This window comes from Cyprinodon tularosa, unplaced genomic scaffold, assembly GCF_016077235.1.
Source record: "Cyprinodon tularosa strain WSP-4 unplaced genomic scaffold, ASM1607723v1 ctg104, whole genome shotgun sequence".
Taxonomy (NCBI): domain Eukaryota; kingdom Metazoa; phylum Chordata; class Actinopteri; order Cyprinodontiformes; family Cyprinodontidae; genus Cyprinodon; species Cyprinodon tularosa.
Window position 1 is genome coordinate 877,756 of NW_024037827.1, and position 8,596 is coordinate 886,351.

At 41.5% G+C, this 8,596-nt stretch overlaps 1 protein-coding gene across 1 annotated transcript in view; it reads right to left on the minus strand.

The window, feature by feature from the left end:
• The window catches only part of sstr3 (somatostatin receptor 3), a 48,142-nt gene extending 41,221 nt beyond the window's left edge, over positions 1-6,921 (minus strand). Inside the window, exon 1 of the mRNA XM_038282420.1 lies at positions 6,621-6,921. The gene's annotated coding sequence lies outside the window, so the exon portion shown is untranslated. The remainder of the gene's footprint in view (positions 1-6,620) is intronic.
• Between the last annotated feature and the right edge of the window lie 1,675 nt (positions 6,922-8,596).

Genomic DNA, 8,596 nt, shown 5'->3' on the forward strand with positions numbered 1-8,596 from the left:
AGATAGATAAAGTAACGAGCATGTACGACGACCTTACATAAACTTATCACCAGAATGATTGACAATTAGGAGGACCACTAATTGAGATGATAAGCCCAGATAAAAAAGATTGTCCTTTAAACCTTTAAGCAGAACCTTCTGAGCTGATTGAGCAAAGCAACACCTAGAACTCGCCTACAAAAATTTGGTTTTAAACAATTTGTTGAATAGCAGCAGACACCATGAGAAACTTACACCTTTACGTTTTTGTGGTTCCTCTTCAGAAGATGATATTGTGGACTACGATAAGCTAATATGATAGCATAGGCTATGCGCACATGCTCCTGTGCTGCATAGTCATTCAAAAAAGTTTAACTCCTAACTCGTCAAACATTATCCTTGACTAAGCCCCCGCCTCATCAGCATGGTGTCTACTGCTTTACTAAGTTCATGATGTTGCCTTAGAGGCTCTGCCCGATGGTACCCCAGCACCAGTGGCGGCCGGCCCATAGGGGGCGCTGGAGCACCGCCCTCCCTGATAAGAAGAGAGAAACGTAAAATATATTTTTAGAAATTAACTCATAAATGTCAGTTTTACTCTCTAGAGTGTTTACATATAAGCAAAACAAATTATATAAACTACATTTCCCTATCTACTGTCATTAATTTGTGGATTTCCACAGACAGACTCCTCTGTTCTGGGGGCGCTGATCAGACAGCCCCACATTTGCAGAGAATCTGTCAATCATGTACTATTGCTAGGTGAATTTAATGGCCAATCAGCGTCTCGGAACTTTATGGTCTTGGGGCTCTGAAAATACTGCGCTTTAACAGGCTTCTGAACCCAAGCGCAGGTGCAGACAGTTAGAGGGAAGATGGCGAATGTAACGACCGAGATGCAGCTTCCACCAAATTCGGTGAGATCCTTATTTATCTACCCGTTTGCCAGAAGAACATCCCTGTTGTATGATATGAACATTTCATGTCATGGTTATTGTGACTGTGACGAATCCACCTCGTCGCTTAAAACAACCTCTCTAACTTTGCGCGCCACACACACATTCCTGTTATACTGTGTTTGTGAGGACCAATCCGCTCGCGCTGAGACCAGTAGCTCCATGAACTTAAAACACACAAGCTGTTCCTGGTTACCTGCTGGCATATTGAGGGTGCACACTTAATATTTCAGTGGGGTTAGCCGTGTGTGTGTGTGTGTGTGTGTGTGTGTGTGTGTGTGTGTGTGTGTGTGTGTGAGTGTGTGTGGGTGTGTACGTGTTTATGCTACGGGGACTTGTCATCTTCAGTCTGGCTGCGTCTTTGCTGGGTTCAAACCCAGTTTGGTGTAATTGAATAAGTCAATGAATCTGTGTAAGATAATTAAGTTGTAAAAATTATTTGTTTTTGTACATCAATTGTTTGTGGAGGTAATATATGGACAAAACTGATTAATGAGACGAAATCAGAAATAAAAGAGCCTGAGGGGAGGGGCTTAAACTATTTAATGAGGGCTGTGGGAAGAAAAGCGGCCATTTTTGTTTTCTGTTTCTTTGTTACATTGCTGGTAACTGGAGGGAGGCTGAGGCCCAGAGTATCTTGTATGTTTAGTTTCTTTTGCACCCTGTTTTGAGTTTTTGAGCACAATAAATCACCAACACCGGTAACCCGACTGAGCCTGGATTCTTGGAGGCCAAAGAACCCCGTCACAGTGACCCAAATCATCACTGTTACTGTTATTATATAGTAAATTAAATCATTACTGTTGTAATTGTATGTATTGTCCAATTGTTTATTTGAATTCTTATTCCGGATTAGTTGGAGACATACACTAGGCTATATCAGCCCCACCAAAAATATTTTTCACCAGCCGCCACTGCCCAGCACTGTGTCTGAACATCTGCTCCAACCCCTAAATCCCTCAATCACTATATAGAGCGGGGGCATATGGTGGACTTTATAGTGAACTCAGTTAACTTACCGTTTGAACAGATGATCACTGCTTTTCGCCCCCTTAGCCATTTAACTCCGCCTCCCCACATGGTGTCTGCGAAATCTTTACTTGTTGCTGCCACCACAAATGGCATGATGCTTTGGGAGGAGAGCTGTCAAAAAGCATTCTGGGATATATATGCCCGTCTCGTGACCATGGATGATCAGTACTTTTCAAGGTCCATTGTGGGAAATTTCAAGTCCACTACTTTTTCATCCATTAAACATTTAGAACCTCATCTAAAATGGCGTAACCACTATATAGTGTAGTGCCCTATATAGTGATTAGGGTAGATGTTCGAACACAGCCCACTTCTTTGAGAAGGTTGGACAAAGTCCTTCGCAATCGAAAATAAAATTTTTTGCTATGTAGAATTTATCCCAAAAAAAAAAAAAAAAGCCTGAAGTTGTTAGGACTCCAGTCTGTGTGGTCTGTGTTTTTTCAACCTCAGTTCTAACATTGTTATTTTGTTTTTGTCTCTCGGCAGGAAGTCATCCTGCAAACTAGATTTTTCTGACCTTCTCTCCCTGGAAGGATCAACTGAGCTTCAAACCGAGCTGGGGAAACAAACCAGAGGTTTGGATCCACTTTTCCCTGAGGAGTCGTTTGAGCTGCACACTGAGCAAGGGATTCATCTGCACAACAATCCGTTAAAGTACCGCAGGAAATCTGAGTGGCAGTCAGTCTCCTCCGTTCATCTACAAGCAACCGCATTCTTGGTAACCCTGTCCGCCCTCCACCATTTGAGACAAACACCGGAACACATTCCTCAACTACTGGTGTCTAAGAGTCAACCTAACCTCTGGAAACATGAGTCTACCAACCTTTTCTCCTCTTCAAGTTTGAGAATCAATTCTCCCACTGAACCTGAACTAACCGCAGTGTCTTCCCCTCACCTTTTAGTTCCGGGTGACCAGTGTTCGGAGCACCACTGGAATCTCCACCAAAACTTTTCAATAAACCTGTTAAACTTTACCCCCTGTCTCTCTGGATTGGTTTATCTGCATGTGGCTCTGAGCTCTTGATAAAATCATGACAGAAGAGATATACATGTACACAAAAAGGACATTTTGTGCATGTTTTTCCCCTTCACTGAGATGCTATGGTGGCTATTTGCATACACTGATTGAGTACACGTCTTTAAATAAGTGAATTTACCCTTAATATGACTAGGAAAATAAGATGATGTGCCAATGGAATGAGCATTTTTACCCTTAAAATAAGATTAGATATTATGCACTTGAAATAAGAGACTGCAGTTTTTTTTTTTCTTATTTTAAATGTACATTATCCGTTTTAATTGCAAAGTGTCTCACTTACCTCCTCAATTCAAGAAAAAAAAAATACTCTTATTTAAAAAAAAAGAAGACTTATTTAGATTTAAATTTTTTGCAGTGTAATACAAGAGGTTTGTTGCTTATTAGCTACAACAGGTATCCAAGCGTTAATGCGAAGACTAGCTGCTAAAACAGACATTTTGTCACATATTTGAACAGAAATGACTGTAATGTGTCTTATATCATGGAAATGTGAGTGATGTTAACTGAGCAGGCGGGGTCCAGTCCAGGTCAAGGAAGTGCTTCCTGATGGGGGCGGATAAAGTCACAGGCTTGATGGAAATACCTCCTAGCTTATGTTCCTAGCTCAAATCCTTCACCTTCTGCTGGGTCAACAGTTAGATCACTATCCAGGGTAAGAAAGGAGCTCAGCTGTGCTACTCAGACAGCCTTCAGCCTGATGGACGTCATAATGCGACGGACAGACATGGTCAATTGGGAATACAGCCTTCCATAAAATAACTTTATTTTTTATTTTTTTTTTTACAAAAATGTAGCAAAGGCTTGAAGCTCTCTGTAATAAACTCTGAAACATATAAAGGTGAGGACATTTGCATCTGTCACACAGGGTACATGCCACAGTATAATGTAGTTATGTGAAATCTGTGAGGTGGGCTGTGCCCATACAGCCCCAACCAGGGGATAGCGATGAGTGGGGGTTCTTATGTTAACTGCAATGGTGAGAGGTAGCATCCCACATCATGGTCCTAGCTCCTTCCTAACTACCAGCACTATTCGGATAGCACTTATTATAGTGAGAGCACTTCCACTACAGCTTAAGTGTCTTTACTGATTTGAATCGAGCTTGAGCTTGGTCACTAGTTTACCAGGACAGGTAGGAACTTCTGCTCTGAGAACAGAATTCAATTCTGCATTCCAGGCCAGAAATCAGCTGAGGCATAACTTTCTGATGGTGACAAGGGGCTGGTATACTCTGTAACAATTTAACATATGAGGTTGTCATTAGAAACAATTAGGTTCCACTATCTCTCAAGAAAAGATTGCTAGAAAAAAAACTGGATAATACATCTTGGGTTGAAGAAGAAGCCTAATGCAAGTTTTAACACAACTAGTAAATAGAGAAAAGAAACGTTTGCAGTCAGAGTCCAACTAGCAGCTTAAGAATTATAAACGTAGAATGATTTTGGATTTCACAATGATCATCAGTTTCTGTTAAAAAATACTACGACCTATGGAAATCTTCAAGCAGCAACACATTTCTATGAATCACTGAATGAGGGAACTTCACTCTAGCCCAAACGTCCTCCAGCCTCTGAGACTTGTCAATTTCCAAATGAAATGCAGACATAATTTCATCTGATAAGATAATTTTGGGAAATCTGTCCTACATTTCTGTCGTAAGAAGGCTGGACTATTGTAATTCTTTACTATCAGAAAGTCCACAAACTGTAGTCAGCTGATCCAAAATGCTGCAGCCAGAGTTCTAATGAAAATGAAAAAGAGAGATCATATCTCGCCTATCCTGGCTTCTCTTCATTGGCTTCCTGTTAAATCCAGAATAGAATTTAAAATCCTCCTTCTCACATATAAAGCCTTAAATGGCCAAGCTCCATCTGATATCAGAGATCTGATTGTTCCTGATGTTCCTAACAGAGCACTTCACTCTCAATCTGCAGGTTTACTAGTGGTTCCTAGAATTTCTAAAAGTAGAATGGGAGGCAGATCTTTTAGTTATCAGGGTCCTCTCCTGTGGAACCAACTACCAGTTTTAGTCCGTGAGGCAGACACCCTGTCTACTTTTAAGGCTAGGCTTAAAACTTTCCTTTTTTGATAAAGCTTATAGTTAGGGTGGCTCAGGTTATCCTGAGCTATCTCTATAGTTCTGCTGCTATAGGCTTAGAATGCTGGAGGATATAGGGTGCCCCATTTCATCATTCTGCTTAATTCTATCTCTATTCTCCTATTCTGCAGATTCTGTTAGTTCAATCTCTAACGTTCTGCTCTCTGTGCTTTTTCTCATAGTAGGTTCTCATAGTAGGTTTTCCTCAAAAAACCACATCAGTGCGCATGCGCTGGCAGACAGAAAACAAAAGCAGATCCGCGGACGGACGTAAAACTGGGAAAAACAGTGCGATCATCACTTATTCATGTCTCTAACTACGTTGCTTGCTGTTTTATATCTTAGGGTTTGAGTCAGGGTTAGGGCTAATTGTAATTTATATTCTATATTCGTGAATGCGTCAGATGCGCATGCGCATACGACAAAAAAAACGTCCAAAACGTACGAAATTACGGTGCATAACTTTTCGTACGATTTCACACGCACTCATAATGAGAATAGGTTGTGTGAATTGGCACTATAGAAATTAACTAAATTGAATTAAATTGAGCTATAGAAAGATGCTTGTGATATTTTCTCTTGTTTGGGAGTTATTAACACCAGGAGTGTGCTAGTTGTAGCTCTTGTCATAGACACAGCCGTGTTTTCTAGAGGCTCCAATCTATAACTGATGAATCGCCTCCTAATCCTTAAATTAACTTCTCTTAACAATCTTCACAAGGCTACAGCAATTTCTGTTTCTTACACAGCTGTTTTCCTACACCAGACATTTTCCTTCCACTTAACTTTCCATGCTTGGATACAGCATTCTGTGAGGTTCTGTGATAGTATACCCTTCATTTATCAGCCATCATCTGGACACCTGCAAACCAGCCGTCTTCATGTGATTGTTTTCGTAGCCAATTATACAACATTCCTGTTTTTCTGCTTGTACTATTCTTGTTTCATTTGAGTATCTTGGAAACTAGCTTTTTTTTTTTTTTACATCAACTGTTAACAGTAGGAGTATTCTCAAAACGATCAGAAATTAACACTTGAATAATATCAGTGTTAAATAAATGTATAATTGAGATTAACTATCTTGAGTAACAGATGTAGATTTGTTTTAATATCTAATGTTGAAATGCAGATTTGCTAAAGAAAAAAAAAAAACACAAAAAAACATGAAGACCAATATTGAAAAAACGTTGAAGGGAAGAAGAAATAAAAACAAAGAATAATGCTGCATTAAAAAAATGTCAGAGAATTTGTGACCATTTGTTCTGGAGGCTTTGGATCTATGTAGAGCTAGATTGTTGTGTTTGTTCCGTCAATTCACTAATATAATCCATTATAAAATAAAATATTTCAATTTATTTTAAATGCTTTAAACTTTAAATGACTCCTTCTTTCCCAAGTTTTAAACTATGTCTGATGAAAGCAGCTGAAGTGAGTCCAAACAAGCTGCGATGAGAAACGCGCCACTGCAGGATCCACAGGAACCCGCTGCCATCAGACAACTTAAACTCCAACTTACCTTTAAGTCGCCACTTTCCGCACCGAGCGCAGCCTCTCTGGGTTTTAGCGGTGAAACAACGCGAGAGAAGCGCTCCTGTTCTCCGCCTGGACGCGTTTCATCCCCATCCTGCGGAGAAAAGCCAGCCGCTCCTGCGTCTGCAGCCGAACTAAGTGATGCTCATCAGCGCAGGTCGCTCAGTCTCCGGCTTGTATCTAGGTAACAGCTCTGCTGCCTGCATGCAGTCAAGAAGGAGGTGTTACCAAAGGGGAAAGAGGCTTTGGTGTGATGCTCTGATCAGCCTGACTGCTTCACAGGTGCTGCAGCATTCCCCTATATGCCGCCCCACCCACCAGTGCCACCTCTGATTTCTTTACTCGATTTATTTGCGTCTCTGCGAGGGAAAGCATGCAACAGAGAACGAGGAGGAATCAAATTATGTTTTCTGTATTAGATTTAAAAGTATTTGTTTTGGGGATTTTGGTATAAAAAGCTTTCAGGTCGTTTAAATCAACAGTCTTTCAAAATCATGGATTACAATCAGTGCTGTCTGCTCTCAAAATACATCAACAAGCCAGTCTAGGCTAAGCTTCAATCACTGGCTTTGTGTTTTGGAATTCAAGCACTCAGACAAGTGATTGGGTTCTCTTTGGAAAGAGGGAAGTTGGTAGATTTTATTTGGAACTGTTTTTTGTATTTACTTCTTTGTTGGATGCAGAGCTCAAAGTTTTTCTTCTGAACTGAATCCCAAACAAAAAATACCACTTTCCTGTTATATCACCACTACATGTACTCTGTATGTCATGATTTAATTAATTAATTAAACAGAGAGACCAGAGAAAAGTTTAATAGGTTTATTTAGAATATTGAGATGAGTCCATTGCTGCTCTGAACACTGTCAAACCGGAACTAGAAAGTGAGGGGAAGACACTGCGGTTAGTTCAGGCTCAGTGGGAAATTAGATTCTTTGACTTGAAGATGAGGAAAAGGTTGTAGACTCACGTTGTCATAATTGAATGTGACTCAGGACAAGGCTAACTTCAGAGGCTGGAGAAGGTTTAAGAGGTTTTATTGAAAAAACACGATAGTGGATGTGAACTGGAAGCTGTAAGGTCTGGTCAGGTTCTTCTGGGCTTCTGCAGAGAAGATGAGACTGGTGAATGTGAGGAAACTGTTGCTGGAGGATTATGGTGGACTGACACTCACTGTAGAGAGGCTGTGGTCCGGTCTTGGGGGGGAAGTGTCCCTGGTGGTCCGAGTACTGACCAGTACTCTCTCCCTGGTAGGAGGTTCAAGGGTGGACAGGCAGGTGATCGCAGGTAGGAGGGCTGAGCGGTGGATAACCCGAGATCCTTCTCGGGTTCCTGGTTGTTTTCAGGCGGAGGGTCCAAGATCTATGGTTCACGGCTGGGTCCAGGGGTCAGAAACAAGGGTTCTGCAGAAAAAGGATCAGAACTGGATTTAGACAAGGGTTTAAGAATCACTAGAACTAGGTTTGGGTTTGGTCTGTTACCAACGCTGTGGCGTTAACGAACTGACCCCCTTCTCCTGGTTCCAGCTCCTTAAGAAGGGTGGTGATCAGCTCAGATGCAGTGCACCTGCCCGTCCATCCCTGCTGAGGAGAGAGAGAGAGAGAAAACCTGGCCTGCACCCAGATAGAACCCGGAGTGTGACACACGTTTCCAGAAAAGGTGTCTTTATTGAATACAGTCTGTGTGGGATGTTCCAGTGATTTTCTTTCTTGATGGTGGGCGGACAGGGTTTACTCAGTCTGCTGTTGGTGAACGGAGTAGCTGACTGCCACTCAGATTTCCTGCAGTACTTGAACGGGCTGTGGTGCAGATTAAACCTTTGCTCAGTGTGAAGCTCAAACAACATGTTGAGGAAAGTGGATCCAAACCCTCTGTTTTGGAACCCCAGCTCAGTTAGAAGCTCAGTTATCCTTCCAGAAAGAGATGGTCCACAAAAATCCAGTTTGCAGGATGACTTCCTGCCGA